This window comes from Panthera leo, chromosome D2 (genome assembly GCF_018350215.1).
Source record: "Panthera leo isolate Ple1 chromosome D2, P.leo_Ple1_pat1.1, whole genome shotgun sequence".
Lineage (NCBI taxonomy): Eukaryota > Metazoa > Chordata > Mammalia > Carnivora > Felidae > Panthera > Panthera leo.
In genome coordinates, this window is record NC_056689.1 from 38,894,793 (window position 1) to 38,910,517 (window position 15,725).

General features: G+C 44.6%; 1 long non-coding RNA gene across 11 annotated transcripts in view; it reads right to left on the reverse strand.

The window, feature by feature from the left end:
- LOC122202705 overlaps positions 1-15,725 on the reverse strand; it is a 32,769-nt gene that overhangs the window by 15,043 nt on the left and 2,001 nt on the right. For 2 of the 11 annotated variants that reach the window (XR_006194823.1, XR_006194815.1), the window contains 5 exons: positions 15,269-15,347; positions 12,680-12,860; positions 10,366-10,977; positions 4,801-4,982; positions 170-2,343 (listed from right to left, as the gene is read on the reverse strand). This is a non-coding gene — a long non-coding RNA (uncharacterized LOC122202705). Of the gene's footprint in view, positions 1-169; positions 2,344-4,800; positions 4,983-6,868; positions 7,763-10,365; positions 10,978-12,679; positions 12,861-15,268; positions 15,348-15,725 lie in introns of those variants that run through there. The other 9 variants (XR_006194818.1, XR_006194820.1, XR_006194816.1 and 6 more) reach the window with 8 other exon arrangements.

The following is a 15,725-nucleotide window of genomic DNA, read 5'->3' on the forward strand; positions in this document are numbered from 1 at the left end:
GAAAGCTATAGCGATTAACACAGTGTGGCTCTGTTGCAAAGATAGACAAATTAACAATGACACAAAATAAAGAGGCCAGACACAGACCTTCGTTTGTTCGGAAATCGCCTTCATGACCAGACTGCACTTGCAGATCTATGAGGAAATAATGGACTGACTAGTCAATAAGTAGCCTCAGGACAAATTTTTATCCAAAGTGGGGAATAATGGAGTCCGAGCTCTACTTCACAGCAAGGGGAGAAATCAATTTTAGGAAGTTGGAATACTTAAACGTGAAAAAGCAAAACTGTAACAATTTTAGAAGAGTATCTTCACGACCTCGGTGTAGAGAATGATCTTTTTAACTCAGAAAGTGAGATAAATCTAGGAAAATGCTGATAAATACAACCACGGTGTTTGTTTTCTATTGCTGCACAATAAATTCAGCAGAGCTTAAAAGCACGCCCATTTGTTGGCTCACAGATGAGTTGCCCAGAAACCCACGCACGGCATGGCTGGGTTCCCTGCTCAGGGTTTCACAGGCCGAAAGCAAGGAATGGACTGGGCTGTGGTCTCTGGGTCCTCTGGCACTCTGGGTCCTCTTCCGAGCTCATGGAGTTGTGGCAGATTTAGCTTCTTGAGGTTGTAAGACTGAGGTCCTTGGGTCCTCGGTGGCTGTCCATCAAGATCTATTAGTTTCCTGGAGACCACCTGCATTGCCATGGAGCCCCTCCGTCTTCAAAGCCAGCAATGGTACATCAAATCTCTCATGCTTCGAATCTCTGACCTTTTCCGTTTCTGACCTCTAGACTCAGGCTTGAAGGGACCATGTGACTTGGTCAGGCCCAACTGGATAACATCCCACTTGGTTAACTCATACTCAGCTGAGTAGTAATCACAGCCATATCTGCAAAATTCCTTTTGCCACAGACTAGAACATGATCCCCAATGATACCTATCATATTCCATAACTCCAGTGGGGGGACATTATACCAGGGTGATGGGCATGGCGGTCATCTTAGAAGTCTGCCTGCTACAACTGCATTACCATTAATAACTTCTCTCCTGAAAAGACATTTGTAAGAAGGTGGAAAGGCAAGCTACAGAGTGGGATAAACATTTTCCAATATACATAGATGATAAAAGAGTTGTATCTCAAATATATTTTTAAACTCCTACAGATTAATAAGACAGGATGTCCAAAGCAGTAAAAGCCTGGGAACAATAGGAAACAATTCAAATGCCATCCACAGCAGAATGTATAAAGAAATGATAATATATTCATATAATGGATGACTTCAGAGGCAACCATATGGTTCCATTTCTTAAAACTGGTGGGGACAACGCAGGCGTTGGTTCCAGTCTTCCTTCAAGAAGTCTTTCCGACTCCACTGTCCCTTCCCCTGAACAGAAGTCAGAGGAGGGCAGGTGCTTAGCGATCTGGAGCCTAGCCCATGGTGTCACAAACACGGGCACAAGGGAAGAGGACATCTGTCAGACTTTCCAAGGGCTTCTCTTGATGCCCTCCTCCTTTCCTTCCCAGTGCCCATCTGTAATATTCTCTTCATCTTTCAAGATCCTTGGAGACCATCCTAGTCCACGCACCTGATGAGAAACCTGAAGCTCAGAGAGGTCAAAGGGTGTGCTTGAGGCACACAGGCACAGGGAGGCGGCCCTGGCTCCCTGGGGTCCGTGTCCTCCTTATTGGCAGCATCCAGGGCTAGGTCATGTCTCTGTTCATAGCATCCTTGAAGATAGTCCCTTATAACCAGTAGGTGCTCAGCAAATGCCTCCTCCTCCCTCCAGGTCCTTAGCTAACTTTGAACGAGAGCTTTGCAAAACTATTAATTTGATGCTGCTACACAGGAAATGACCAGCAGATGACAGCATTTACCTTTCCCGGCTCCTCACTCTTCCCCAATTGCAAGCACAAGGGGAGAAAAGTTGGCTTTTCCGTTCTCCAGACTCTGCCGTCAGGGCGTCCAGAGTGCCCATTGCTCCCATTTGAGGCTCTCTTCTGCCTACTCCTTTGCTGAAATCAACATATATCTGCAGAAGCTCCAGTTTTAGCCACAGAAGGAGAGCACAAGGGGTATACAACCACAACATGAATGCTTTTACTCTCTACGGAGCCTTATGAAATGCTGCGATACAGTGGGCGGGGAAGGCAGCTTACTCAAGGTTCCCATTTTCATTCGGGGAAACTGAGGCTCAGAGAGGCAAGCCAATGGGCTCAAACTCACACAGCAAGGTCAAATTTTCTGATTCCTACTCCAGCGCACCATGTTCATTTTACCACATCCATTCTCAAAGGCAAAACCTTCCCTGAAGGCATTTTTCAGCTCATAGATACAGACAGGAGATCTGAAAGTTAAAAAAATCATCCAAAATGCTATATGGTGACTAACAAAGGAACAGCACAGAAAACGTGTGGGGGCTCAGAGGAGCAAACCTTACCCTTTTCAGGGTGGGGGCGTGTGAAGAACTGTGAGGTCAGGGAAGAGCTCCTGGAAAGAGAGGAGCTCTTACTCTTGAAAGCAGTCAAGACATACAAAAGGAAAGGAGCCGTGGCGCAAGTTGTAGATCAGGATGGCAAATGTGTGGCCTGGGTCTGCTACTCTCCTTGTTCTTCCACACCCTCCAGCACCCATGCCCATGGCAGACATCATTAATCAATTGCAGGACTCCCCCCTGAGCTCAGTGCCTGCCCAGAATCCATTTTAGCACAGGGCTCCAGGCATCCGCTACCAACCCACAGCAGATGGAAGGCAGATGAAGCCTCTTTGTGCCTCCCCACCCTGCTCTGTGGCCTCCCTGCTTGCCCGCTATCCTTTACTGCGCACTTAACTGGGTGCCTGGAGGTGTGCGGAGTCCTTTACACAAAGCTTCCATTTAATCCACTTGACCACACAGTCCCAGTTTTACAAATAGGCGAAACTGAGGTATAGAGGTGCTAAAAACCTCCAGGTGGCAGCACCAGGATGCAACCCCAAGCCTGTGTGTCTCCAAAGCCCATGCTCTGAAAGTGCCAGAGAGTTGTGATAAGCCACTGGGGGGGGGGGGGGGGGGGGGGGGGGGGGGGGGGGGGGGCAGGGGGGCTGTAATTGAGGCCCTTGATGGGAAGGTAGTGACAAGACTAACTGGTCTGCAGTGGACACTGAGTCCCACAAAACACAGGGCATCGGAGATGCTTTGTTTGTTCATGCATTCCTGGGACATGTATTTATTAAGCACCTACTATATGCCAGATATCTTCTATGCTGGGAGCAGAGAGGTTAACAAATGTAACAAGACACCTCACCCTCAGTTGGGGAAGTCTAACAAATGAGTGAGTCGGCCTTACTATTTGTCAGGTGCTGTGGGGAAAAATAAAGGGTGGAGAGGGCCATAAAGATCTATAAGGGCTTTCCAGTCTGGGAGATAAGGGATGGCCTGGGGGCCTGAACTGTTTGGAGTGACTGAGGCAAATCAAAATAAAGCCTTAAAGATAAGATGGATCCTGATGCTCTCTAGGCAAATAATGGTGGTGAAGAGTAAGCCTGGGGAGGAGAGATGAGGGCCTTCCAGCAACATGTGGAGCTCCTAAGGCCTTCTTCACTCTACCAAAGGTGATGTGGCTGGGGGAAGGGCAGTCTTATTCAGAACACACAGGCTCCTGGGCCCCCTTCTGGTTCTGGTAGATGTGGGATGGAGGCAGGGTTCCATTCATGCGTCATACATTTGAGCACCTAATGGAATCGATTTCATTCTTTGGACATCTCTGACCACTGCCAACATCCGGCCCTTTTGATGAGGTTGGAGCAGGGCGAGAGATGACTTTTCAGCCTCTGGGCCCTTACTCTCAGCAGGGCCATGAGTGGGAACTTAGCGTGCCATGAACAGTAAAAGTATGGAAACTGGTGTCTGTCACTCCCAACAAGTAGCTTGGTGTTTAGTTGGTGGAGGAAAATGACTGGCCTTGAGTCTGTGTAGTAACCCAGGAAGCCTGATGTTCAGAGCACAATGCCCTCTGTGTGCCCAAGCTGACAGATTAGCTAGATGTTGGGGAAAATGAATATGCAAAAAAAAAAAAAAAAAAAAAAAAAAAAAAAAGGCCTTGCCCTGCTGGAGTCTTCAGGTCTCCCTTGGATGCATGACCAATACAGAAGGGAATGGAGAAGGAGGAAGAAATGTCACCCTCCATAACTAGGACAGGGTTTTGGAAGTCTCTTGGTCGATTCTTTCATGCCACCTTGCCCCACCTCCCCCGGAGAGTTAGTTCAGTGCTTTATGGAGGCTTTCTTGTGGCTGTGGGGAACCATGAGTGGTGTTCTTCACTTAGGGTCTGTGAACGTTCTAGAAGTATCCGCCCCCCACCCCCACCCCACCAAGCAGGGTGGATTAGTACACATATATGCACATGCATGAACATATGTACCCACACGTATGTGTTTCCAACTTTCTTCAAATGCCGCTGGTTATCAACTTACTACTTTTCAGCTCCAAATTCACCCAAGAATATGTGCTGGGTGATAACGGGCAGAATCCCCATAAGCATCTTTCCTTTACAGTGAGCCTTCTCTGCAGAGGGTATACTGGGAGAACTCTGCAGGAGAAGGGGCTTCTGCTGCTGGTTTTGGCAAGTGTAGGACATCCTATGGTGCCCTTCCCTGGCTACGTGCCCAGGAGGTCCCCCAGAGACCTTAGAGTCCTGTCCAGCCTGGTGATCACCTTCCCATGACCCTCCCAACACTGACACTGTGTGTTCCGTGCTGCCCATCTAACATTGCTGCCTGACTCCTTCTACATGTCCGCAGCCCCACCTTCCAGGTTGTGACTCACCTGTGCTCCCACAGATTGCTTCATCCTTATCTGGCAACCAAAGAGCAGTTGCGGCCAATGCACCGGGAAATTTCTCTGCCGTCCAAGGGGCTGCCACTAATCTTTCTCCAATAAGGCCTGATCCACAGTTTGGAGAGGTGGACCCCTTCCGAGGTTGTCCTTCCTTGGGAAGCCTTCCTCAGCTGTAGGGAGAGTAGCCCTGTAAGGCTCTCTTTACATCCTATAGTTACTCTTTCACCATCGCGTAATATTCTTTATATTACACGTCCATTGCTTAAACCCCTATGTGGTTTCTGTCTCCTGACTGGACCCAGACTGATACAGCACTGGTGGCTCCCAAAAGATCCACCACACCTCGTCCCAGGTAAAACAAAAATATAGAACTCTTAGCTCATTGTTGAGCACACAGAAAATAATAAATCTAAGTGGCTGTGTTACCAAAGTACGTTAGAGATGGACATCAGTTCCCCTGTTACCAAAGTGCTGGCAGCTCTGGGGACTCTCTCTTAGGCATTTCCTCCTGCCTGCTTGACTTGAGAAACATTCTCTCCTGGGGCGGCAGTAAAGTAAGAAATTAGAGCAATCATTTATAGACCACACACTTCATATTAAATGGTGTGTTAAGAGTTTGATATGTACAGGGGCACACCTGGGTGGCTCAGTTGGTTAAGCATCCAACTTCGCCTCAGGTCATGATCTCACGGTTGGTGAGTTCGAGCCTCTGTGCTGATAGCTCAGAGCATAGAGCCTGCTTTGGATTCTGTGTCTCCCTCTCTCTCTGCCCCTCCCCTGCTTGCTCTCTCTCTCTCTCTCTCTCTCTCAAAAATAAATACATATTAAAAAATTAAAAAAAAGAGTTTTATATGTATTATTTGTCCCATTTGGAGACAGAAAAAGATTAAGGACTAAAGAAGTTAGAAAGTTGCCCAAGGTTTCATAGCTGTCTCAGGAAGAGCTGGAATTTGAACCCCAGTATATCCTATTCCAAAGCCCAAACTCTTAACCACCATGATGCATTTCTTCATAGCAAACATCTACTGCTGCGTCAAGCTCTGTGGCAGATGATTCACAGTAGTTACATAATGTGTCTCCGTAACAACTGTGTTTGGCAAGCTGTGTTTTCGTTCCTACCTTACAGATGACGAGACTAGATTTCTTACCCACGGCCACTTAGCTATTGAGCATGGAGGCAGAATTTGAAATTGGCCCTCTGACTCCAGAGCTATACTTTCAACATCTACGGTTCCCTGGCTCCCATAACAGAAGTGAACACTGGAATCTAGATCTGGAGACCGAGGTGGGTGAAGCATTGGACAGCAATTGGCCCCTAACTTCCCATATGGTGCCCATTTGTTTCCAACCATGCCATGTGTGATAAAAGATAGAAAGCTGGTGAGGGAAGAGGGTAGAGAGCTAGATGGGTCTCTCTCCCCATGTCATCGCCCCACTATACCTGATCCTAACCCCAACCCTACATGAGAGGGATAATCTGCAGGCACTTCTATAAGACTGGTTTGGAGAGACCTATGTTGGTCTCCAACCCTTGTCCAGGGAGGGGATTCCCTGACACTCAACATGGCAGGCACATCCTCCAGAGAACCTTGCCAACACCCGTGCTCTGATTCCATTTCACCAACTATGCCAATGTGAGTGATTAGTCCCCTTTATACAGTCTCACGCTTGTTTATCAACCTAGCTCTAAGACCTAGCAGCAGAGGGAGATGTGACCTATTATAAGGGGAGGGAAATATGACCTATTATAAGATCCAGAGTATTTGCAAGTTGCTAAAAAAAAAAATGCAACTATTCCATAATTCCAGATACATGAGACCAATTAGTGCATTCACTTCTACAAATGGTCCTCATGGAGAGGCCACTATGGGCATGAGAAGCAATGTGCTCAACAGCATCCCTACAACAGATAACGGATCAATGTTCAAAGCCATATTTTGCATAATGTCCCTCAGTAGAGGTTGAGGGACATTGACCCAAACACAATCCACTAAAAGTTGGTCATCAAGAAGCCATGAGAGGCAGTCAAGCACACAAGTCTGATGCTCTGGCTGAATTGGTGATATATTTAAGAACATGTGTCTAGAGAATGAATACAATATATATTTTGTAGGCACTCGTCCACAAACAGCATTTCTTTTAACCAAGCTTTTTAAAAAAGTCCATTGTGGCCATGAGGTCGAGATTCTACTTGGAATGTTGGTACTTTCCATTGCCATTTAAGACATGAGCCACATGCCTTCATAATAAATGGAGCTGGAACTTCGATTCAAGCCTCTTATGAAAACTCAGGTGCCAGCAAGAACGTGTTCCTCGAGCAAAGGCCAACACACATCCCCTCCAAAGTGTGTCGTCAAGGGAGTCCCTGCTGGCAGAGCCACGAGCTGCTTTAGGAGAAACTGAGAGTTCCCTAACAATGCAACAAGTGAGTAATTGAGGCCCCGCAGTTCCACATCATAACATGTGTTGGCAACAAAAATCAGCCTGGAGAAACTGTACAGGAGATGGGTAACCATACACCCTATTTGGCGACACATATAAAAACCTGCAGCACATTTCATTTTGAACAACAGACCCTGCTAGTTAAACTGGTTGTGAAATGCACTCCCAAGGGAACTAAACGAGGTAACTTAATATTAATAATTCTTTTCTATAAATCCCCTAAGGTTGGCGGGTATCTATTAAAATGATTGTTTCAGATCCAAAATCAGTAGCCCTTGTATTTGGAGGTCATAAGATAGCAGTATCGATTGCCTATTAAGACCATTCTGAGTTCATGATGTCAAAAGCAGATAATTTGCATCCCAGAGAACACTTAGCTTTCCGTTGTCAAGTACAGAGCAGGATGGCACAGTTACTACCACATTTAACAACCTGTATGGCACGGATGCTGACCCTTCGGAACCCACACTGGCAGGCGGGCTGCACTGCGCTCGGTAGGAAAACATACCTGTAACCCATCCAAAAGTGGTATCAGGTGGTTAACGGTAAAGTTAAAAGTTAAAGAAGCCATCTTTGATCCAGCTTTGTTTTACCCACCTGGCAATTACAAATAGCATAGTCCCTATTTTCCCCTCTATATCACGTCAAAGGCTGGAAAAGGATCAGCAAAAGTCACGAACCATTTAATATAACTTTTGGCAGATTTTGCCACCACACCCTACAAATTATAGCAGATGACTGTGCTCACAGGCTGTGAGCTGGGCAAGTGGGCCAGGCTTGCAGATTATTAAGCAAAAGCCAAGCATATGGATCTCGATTATACATGTGGAGTAGGGCGACCAGCTCATCCTGGCTTGCCAGACACCTTCCAGTTTTAGTAAGGAATGTCCCGTGTCCTGGGAAACCCCTTGGTCCCTGGCAAACCAGGACGGTTGGTCACCCTCTTCAGAGGCCTTCCTCCGAGGATGGTGATCCTAGGCTGGACATTCGCATTTAGGGATGAGGCACACAATGGTAAATGGAATCTGCATGGCTGTAGGGCTTGTTGACCAATGGTGTTCACTGGAGGGTGTTTAAGCATCAATCAGCTTTTGCGTTGAGGGAATCAGTAAATATCAGCCAGTGGAGGACATTTGTCTGGGCGGCTCATTTTCTCCCCAGGGGAATCCTTCAGTTCCCTGTTTGCGGATTGCCTACTTCTTGGAGACTAGGGTCCCAGCATTCAATATGCAGATTTTGGTTGGATCCTTATTTAGCCCCATACTCTACTTCCTCCTCACAAATTCATTGTGCCTTACATGTCCCATTCTGCAGTCCCCACAGTTCAATTTATATGACAAATGAGTCCCCTTTCTCCATAGGTGGGGGGAACCTCTGCTGAAGGGGGCAGGGAAAATGAGTAGGGTTTCTGCCTATGTCCCTGTTCCCATACTCATTGCAGCCTCATACTCTAGCTTACATCTGTAAGGCTAAGCCTGGCTGAGATTCTGGGGGTGGGTGGGGAGAATCAGCTGACTTCTTGATTTCTCCCTCTAGTGCACCCAAGTTAAAGCATCCTCCATTCTATCGAATCAGTTACCACTCCTCCATATAATTTCTGTCTTCAAAAAGTGTGTTGAAATTTTGTCTACCATTTTCTTTTCTCTTGTTCCTTTTGTTTTTGCGGGTTTCTTCTATTGCCGTGGTGTTGGGATTTGGGGAGGGAGAGGAAATAAACTTGTGTTGCCAATCAACCACATTTCACTGGACATCCATTGCTCTAGTCTCTTTCTACAACACCTAATGGATGGATCATGGCCCTTCTGGAACTATCTTCCATGTCTGTTATCTTTTCTCCATTCTATTTATTAATCCCCTTCTGTTTTCAGGGAAAATTGCTTCGTCCAATCTGCTAGTTCATTTGTTCTTCAGGGGCATACGTTCTACTACTTAGCTCATCCACTTGGCGTGGTTTTCTTTCTTTAATTATAAATATATTTTTGGAGATGCCTGGGTGGTTCAGTCAGTTAAACGTCCAACTTTGGCTCAGGTCATGATCTCACGGTTCATGGGTTCGAGCCCCATGTTGGACTCTGTGCCGAAAGCTCAGAGCCTGGAGCCTGCTTCAGATCCTGGGTCTCCCTCTCTCTCTGCCCCTCCCCCACTCACGTTGTCTCTCTCTCTCTCTCCTTCTCAAAAATAAACATTAAAAAAAATTTTTTTAAATAAATATATTTTTCATTTCCAACATCTCTAATTGGTTCTTTTTCATCTTCTCTTATTTGAGAAAATTAGTTATACTTACTTCAAAGCTCAGTACCAGTTGTCCTATTTGCTTTTTTTAATCTTTGACTCTGGAGGCAGGAAGAATTGTATGGCTGTATGGCTGTAAAGCTGTATGGCTTTGCAGGAAGTTACTTAATCACTTACACCTTAGCTTACCCCTTTGTAAAATGGGATAAAAATAGTCTTACCCTAAAAGATTTCTGGTAGGGTTAAAGTTTTTACATTTTTTTCAATGTTTATTTATTTTTGAGAGAGAGAGACAGAGCGCGAGAGGGGAAGGGCCAGGGAGAGAGGGAGACCCAGAATCCGAAGCAGGCTCCAGGCTCTGAGCTGTCACCAAAGAGCGCTATGCGGGCTCGAACTCACAGACTGTGAGATCATGACCTGAGCCGAAGTCAGACGCTTCACTGACTGAACCATCCAGGTGTCCCTAAAGTTTAAATACATGTAATATGGGGCACTGTGGCTGGCTTAGTCGGTTAAGCATCTGACTCTTGATTTCGGCTCAGATCATGATCTCACGGTTCATGAGTTTGAGCCCCACGTCAGGCCCTGTTCTGATGGTGCAGAGCCTGCTTGGGATTCTCTCTCTCCCTCTCTCTCTCTGTTCCCCCCTCCCAAAACAAATAAGCTTAAATTTTTTTTTTTTAATAAATATATTCAATATGTTTAGAATAGTGCCTGGCATATAAATGCTCAGTAAACATTAGCAATGATTATGTTTCTTCAGTTATAAATCTTCCTTTCATGGTGTTGGTGCTTCTCAAAGGGTATTTAATTTTTTGGTAGTGAACTCATGTTTGGCCATGAGATTTCCTGCAAAAAAGATCTGTTTGCGTAACTTACTGTGATGAAGGGGTGAAAGCCACTTTGCAAATGTGTGCACCACACATTCAGAATGTGCAGGATGGGCAGGATGGATCCTTGGGTGGATGCTCTCATACTTGGTCTTTGGAGCTTAGCTGCTACCCTTTCTTCCTTGGCTTTGCCATCCATCTGGGCCTCGTCCTATCTTCACTCCTTCATACCTAGAGACAGATACTCCTGTCACGGCCATCTTGTCTCCAAGGTTGGATTTAAGGAGATGTTGAGGAGTCCACTCATCTAGCTGCTCCCAAGGGCTGCTTATCTCACCTGCCAATCAATAGCCCGTTAGCTCCTTCTTGTCCCAGGCCTCCCCCACCTCAGGCATGGAGTGTCCTTGTTGCTGCTCCTGCTTCTGTAATATATAGTACAGTATACGCATTCCAGAATATGAGGTATAATGTACAGTACAGGATACACACTCCAGAATATAAGCACCGTTTGCTCATGTGCTCGGCTGAAATGTTATATCTCATCCTGTCTACTTTCAGTCTCTCAGAAATTGCTCAGTGCTTCTGCTCCTCTGAACATTCCTTGTCCTCTTTTTTAAAAATACCAACTTTTGTCCTTTCCTCTCATTTTTGGAGTTTGGGGCTGCGGAGAGAGACGAGAGCAGGTGTTCAGTCCACTAGGGTGAAAGAGGAGGTCAGAGAGCTTCTAGAAAAGATGACAGTTAAGCAGAGTCTTGGAGGATGAGTAGGAGCAACCAAGGTGAAAAGCGGAGAAAAGGCTTCTGCAGGCTGAGGGGACAGCGTGAGCAAAGGTATGGGGACATGGCAGGGTAGGACGGGGAGGATGGATTGTAAGCAAGTCGACATTTTGAGAGAGGCAAGACTTGCCTGCATTGCAAAAGGAGAGGCGGGACATGGGCTGATGGGGCAGGGTAAGAGCTTAACCTCATCCTGGAGAGCTCACGATGGGCCTAAAAGAGTGACACAGTCACATGTGCATCTTATACCGCCCTGGAGGACAGATCTGAGGAGAATGAGACTGGGGCCAGTAAGAGCAGTTAGAAAGGCCCTGCAGGAGTCCAGGTGAGAAACCACAAGGGCCTGGAAACTACAACAGCGGTGCTTAAGAGGAGGAGAGTATGGGTCAGACGCAAAAAACGCAGAGAAATCTATCTATAGGGAGGCTTTTCTGATAGTATGTTTTCTTCCGTAGAATAGAAAGGGATGCCAATCTTCTTCTAGTACGGTCATATGGTTTTGTAGAATTTGCACAAGTAAGCTACTTGAGTTGCAAACAATTAATACTGCTGGTAGAGTCATGTTGTAGGGGTGAGGGGCAGGCTGCCCAAAAGGTACCCCAATGGAATATAGATTGTTTTGATATTTGAAGCTACTTGGGAAGCAGCAGGTGCAAGACACTTAGACCCTCCTCCGTCCCCCGGAGAGCAGGAAACAAATCTCCCATACAAAAGGTACCCTCCCTGTGCTAAGAAGTAAAAAGACATCCTTATCACCAGATAGGAACTTTAAAGCCAAGAAGGCTATAGAAACAGACCTTGTTACTTCTTTATTTTTATTTTTTTTTAGTAGGCTCCACGCCCAGTGTGGTGCTTGAACTCACAACACTGTGATCAAGAGTCATATGCTCTACTGACTGAGCCAGCCAGGTGTCCTGGGCCAGGAGATTTCTAGGCATTTTAAGTTTTCTTGTGCAATGTCTAATCTTAAATATTTCTTGAATCGATACCGTATTTTCCAGCTTGTCATGGATGTTCTTATCGTAGTGGTAAATTGAGTTTTGTATCATCTGATGTAGTTCATATAAAAGTCATCCTAGGGGCACGTGGGTGGCTCAGTTGGTTGAGCGTCTGACTTCGGCTCAGGTCATGATCTCTTGGTTTGTGGACTGAAGCCCCACATCGGGCTCTGTGCTGTCAGTGAAGAGCCTGCTTTGGATCCTCTGTCTCCCTCTCTCTCTGCCCCTCCCCCACTTGCGCTCTTTCTTTCAAAAATGAATAAACATTAAGAAAAAAAAAGTCATGCTAAAATTTTGTCTTTCTTGGTGTGCGCATCTAGAATTTACAGACTCCATCAGTATAAAACACATGGCATAAGTTGAGATGTGACACAGTGAGGTGCAGAAAGCATTTAATTCACACACTGCACTCCTACAGTTTGTGCCTTATTACACAGAATTCTAGTAAAATATATTTCTTGAAACCGTTTTTTAAAAAGATGTATTTATATCTCTTTGTATATTACAATTGTCTACGTTGCCTTATTGAGTATATTCCTTATAAGAGAGAGCTTCCATTTTAAACAGGCGTGGAGTAGAATAGACTTACATGCTTAAAACTCCATACGTACAATGGTTGGAAGAGTTTTCCATAGACTAGTTTCTGGTTCCGAAGATGTCAAATCTTGTTTCCGCATATTTCTGAAAACAGGTGTTACAGGACATGTTTGTTATTGAGCCATCTCTGGTTTTGCTGGCTGAATCAGAGCCACGTCCATAGAAACCATTTTCTACATGGGAAGATTAGCAATAATGTTAAGTACACACAGAAGTGATTGCACACGGCATAAACATTTCCTACTAAGCCCTAACTAAGTGTATCTCCAGCTCACTTTATTTTTTTATTTTTATTTTTTTTAGCTAAATCCCAAAAATGTCTATGGCCCCTCCAACACGAGAGGGTTTTGGAGAACTCAGGGTAGAAAGAGCCAGATGTCTTAACTGTTTGTACTTAAAATAGCTTACGTTTGCAAACTCTACAAGAACATTAGACCACAGAAAAGTTTGCCAAGCCTCTCCCATGAGGAGCCCACAGACGTGAGGGACACTACTGTGGTATCTCACCAGAGATACAGAACCCAAGAAGAAAAGCAGGTTGAGGGGAGAAGATGGTTCATTTTTTGACATTATAAATTTGAATTTTTTGAGGGATATCCTGGGAAGGGTGTCTTGTAAGTAGTTATTTATTCATACATTTTTAATTCTAGTATCACCTCTCTGTTTAACCAAAGAAAATTCAAACAATTCAAAGGGAAGTAGGAAAGGAAAAAAAAAAGGAAACAAGGAGAAAGTATAATTCACATGATATTCAAAATATTAAGCTACCTGCATGGCCTGTTTGCTGACCAATTAGAAAGTTGGAAAAGGTGCTGTAGGTCCCCTCTGATAAGCATTGCCCCTTTCGTTGCTAGGTCAGGGGAATGTCAGGGGTGGGGGCCCTGTGAGGTCTCAAGGCAACAGCTATTTACCAAGCAGGATGAAAGAATTTCAATTTTTTACAATTTACACATTTTATTAATGTGTTTTAGGTGAATACCAGCCCTGAGTGTGTGTGTGTGTGTGTGTGTGTGTGTGTGTGTGTAACCAAAACAAGGGGCAGAAATAAGTCCAAATATTTCTGTAATCATTATTCATATAAACTAAACTCACCAATTAAAAGCAGATACTCAGAGGGCACCTGGGTAGCTCAGTCAGTTAAGCATCTGACTCTTGATTTCAGCTTAGGTCATGATCTCGCTGTTAGTGAGTTGAACCCTGGGTTAGGCTCTGCGCTGACAATGTGGGGCCTGCTTGGGATTCTCTGTCTCCCTCTCTCTCTCCTCCCCTCCCTCTCTCTCTCCCCAAAACAGATAAACTTAAAAAAGAGCAGATACTCAGATGGATTTTTTTTTAAGATTGGTACAAAAAATTGTATGTCATTTCCAGGAGACGAACCTAAAGAAGAGTAAAGCCTGAAAAAAGAGAGGAAAAACATACGAGACAAATACTATCTTAGATAGCAATACTAATATCAGGCATCATAATTTTTCAAGGAGAAAAGCAATAAAAGAAGATAAGTCATCAAAAGATAAAGCGATTATGAACTTACGTGAACCTAATAATTTGTTCTCAAAATTATAATGCAAAATGAGACCAAATTATAGAGAACACTGGTAAAGTACAATAAAAGCAGAAAACATTAAATTGACTCTCTCAGAAATCAGCAGATTGAATGGAAAAAAGCCTGGGGTATAAACAAGCTAAATAACCAGATTAGCAAAGTGGATGGAGAAATACTAGAATCTTGTGCCTTTACAAAAACTGGGACATTAAAAAAAAAAAAGTCTGTCTATCAGGTCACAAAGAAGTCTCAACAAATTCTAAAAAGAGCACATTTTCTCATCTCCAAGCATTAAAATTAGAAATCTACGACAAAATGTTTTCTTAAAAAGCCATGACTGTGAAACAAAAATGGAAACACACTTCTAAATAATCCATGAATTAGGGATAAAATCCTAAGAGAAAAAAAAAACACCAAAATATTTATAACTGAGAGATAACAAAAGCATGGCATATTAAAAACTTGTGATATGTAGTTAAAGCAGGATGTAGAGGGAGATTTATAGTCTTATATATATTTATTACAAAGCAACAACAGAAAGATTTGGAAAATAAATGGCCCTAAAGTTCAACTCTAGAAACCAGAGAAAGAGCACTAGGGCAAATCCAAAGAAAGAAGGAACAAACCCACAAAGATAAAAAGCAGAAATGAAAGCAATAGATACTTGGGGGCGGGGGGGAGAATAAACATGATTTTGAAAATTAAAAGTCGATTGAAAAGTCTGGCCAGACAGATCAGAAGAAGCCGTTCTGCATCCCATCCTCTACACTGGCTGCTCATCCACCCAGAATGATTCTTTTTACAAGCCTGTATTCTGTGAGGTATTTATGATTTGTTTCCCCACATGAGAAGAGATGGGAGTCTAGAGCAAGAGAATTTCCTTTTGTCCCTCTCTGTGGCACCCAGCAGAGGGCTGTCACATTGGCCATACTCAATCATTGTCGAATGACTCAATGTAAGGACGATCAGAAGAGTCTCCTACTATTATTCGGGGCTGTGCAGCCCCGGACTTATCATAAGGCACTTACTCTCCCTTACCTCGTTTGATGCTTGTTAGCAGCTCCTTTCAGCGATGAAGCAGTGATTACAGGTTTTCAGAGATCATTTTGAAGATTTTCTAGGCGGGAAAACCAAGGCTCAAAGAACATGTAACTTCAAGTGACAGAACCCAGGTGTTTGCACACCAAACCTAGAGTCGTTTCCCCCACCCAAGTGTTCCCACCGAGTCGGAGCTCCACACACGTTTGTTGAAAGTAAACGGTTGAGTCACAGTAAGGGGAGCACAGTGGTAGCTATTCACCATCCTGGCCTTGAAGAGCTCAGTTGCGATGCCAGAAAGTGTGTGCTACGTGCAGAAGGAATTCCAACCCTGATTTGTTTATTATTTTTTTTTAAGGTAGTATTTAAAGAGGCAGTCGCTCATCTACGAAAAAAGTGAGCCATTCGAAGAAGCTTGCCTTTGAGGCCGCCGGGACGCGCGGCGCCGGGGCAGGGT